The sequence below is a fragment of the Rattus rattus genome, chromosome 2, assembly GCF_011064425.1.
Source record: "Rattus rattus isolate New Zealand chromosome 2, Rrattus_CSIRO_v1, whole genome shotgun sequence".
NCBI classification, from domain to species: domain Eukaryota; kingdom Metazoa; phylum Chordata; class Mammalia; order Rodentia; family Muridae; genus Rattus; species Rattus rattus.
The window spans coordinates 148,116,159-148,118,299 of record NC_046155.1 but is presented as its reverse complement, the minus strand read 5'-3'; the positions used below and the strand labels follow the sequence as shown (position 1 = coordinate 148,118,299).

Sequence of the window (2,141 nt, the reverse complement as noted above, 5' to 3'; positions counted from 1 at the left end):
CAGGACTTTTTCAAAGATTATTGTAAACAAATGGGATTTCCTCTCCTACTGTTTTCTTTCCATCTCCATTCCTATCTCTGCTTTTAGCACCCCCTAGTGGCAGGTTTTACTGCCCGTTCTGGTGAACTACTGACCATTGAGCTCAACAATGCTTTCTGTCATTCCCACTACACATGACTATTTTTCTCACTCATGTTTATTATTATTATTATTATTATTATTATTATTATTATTATATTATTCAAGACTTTTATTAACAGGTGCTTGCAGTTTGTTGACTTGTTTTAATACGTCATGCTGTAAACTTTATTGCAAATTAAAAATGAAGTTCTTAAAAATCTTAACTTGATCGTATATGAAGCAATTTAAAAACCATTTAAACGTGTATTGAGAAAAACCAGGCCTCTTGTTTTTCTTAACCTGGAAAGGGAATAACATTGGAAATGTAAGTAAAGAAATATATCAATAAAAAAACAAACAAAGACACAAAAAACCAACCAATCAAACAAACAAACACGTTTGTCATTATCAAAAAGAGACATCTTTAGGTAAAAATAAGAAGAACCCCACACTACATAGATAATGCAGACAGTCCTAGTGTATCTGGTCAATGGGCACAAAGCAGGCACTTAAGGTCTTTAGCTCTAATCGTTGTTCATTTCTTATTGCTGGAATTTCATATTCATTTCTTCTGGTTGGATGACCAAACCGGATGATGGTAGATATGGTAAACTGGCATTTACGCAGTCCCGCCCTGCTGAGCCTCTGGAGCGGACGAATTCTCAGCTGGTGGATCAGTTGCTTTTGTCTCCTTGTCATCTTGTGGTTTAGGGTTTCTTGGTGTCTGTGGTGGTAATTGAAGTTGTGGCCATACCGACGTTGAGGTGTCTGCTGACCTTGGGTCTCATCTCCTTGATTTTCTTTGTCCTCTTCATTGCCATCCTCTCTAGGCTGTCTTTGGACAGGAAGGCCCCTGCGGAGTTGTTGTCTCTAACCCTGATACGTAGTCTTGTCTCACTGGTCTACCTTGCTCTCCTGCACCCTGGCTGTCAGCGCCCTCCATCACTTCTTGCACAGGAGGGTTGAAATACTATGGTCGATGTGCATATAGGGTTTCCGCATGTAGTAAGATGGTAACCTTCACTCATGATAGGGCCGGAGTTGTTGGGCCTGGTCTTCAGGGGAACTTCTGATCCCTCATTCTTTTCCCCACTCTCACTACTCTGTTATTTTGCTGATAATTGCGTGGAGGACCCCTACCATGTGGATAGCGTCTATAATGGTAAGGTCTGTTGCCTATTTACTGCCTTGAACTGGAGCTCCACCAGGGCTTGTAACATTCGCTGCCTCCGAACCGTTTTTCTCCTTCAACGACATCAAACTCCAGTCTCTCCATCTCCTACACTGCGAAGATCCTTCCTGGGGTTATTCTTTATGGCAATTTGCTGTGCAAATACGTCTTCCCTGGTGTCCTTCCTTTTGATGAAATCATATCTGCTCCTTAGATTGAACCATTTTACTATTCCCAAAACCTTCATTGTGGTGACCTTGGCGACCTCCGATGTGAGGCTGCTGGGGACGCCACTACCCGCGCCCGTGGAACTGGGCTTGGTGTTGACCGCGCTGAGGGCTGCGGCGGGGACAGTGGAAGGCTGCTGGGTTTCAGCCTAGCTGCTCATGGTTATAGTGATGGTGACTGATGGCCGGGTGTGATGGTGACTAGGCTGGTAGCAGGGGTGGGACTCTCAGGGCTCTCTGGGGTCTGCTCTCTGCTCCTGCTACCGACCGAACTCTCATTTTTATTTGAATTTAAAATCCATCTCCCATGACTGTACTCTGGATTCATACATTCTTGTAAGACAGTGTTGGCACACATACATCGGATCGTTATACAAATATAATCAGAAAATTAATATAGAATGAAAAGCTCAAATCTAGCTTCTTTACTTGTCTCATGTAAACAAGGGTAGCAGTCTCTCCTCAGTGAAAGTATCTCTTGAAATTTGCCATTCAGTGTCTTCTCTGGACTTCACAGCATCAGATGTCAATCTTTGTTCAACCTCTGTTAAAAACCACAAAGCGGCCACGAAAGTTCCAGAATAACAAGCACACTGAGTAAATGGTACCCTGAGTTACTTATT

The 2,141-nt window shown here is 42.9% G+C and overlaps 1 pseudogene; it reads right to left on the bottom strand.

Moving 5' to 3' along the window:
• Positions 1–739: 739 nt before the first annotated feature.
• LOC116893286 lies at positions 740–1,679 on the bottom strand (annotated as a pseudogene).
• Between the last annotated feature and the right edge of the window lie 462 nt (positions 1,680–2,141).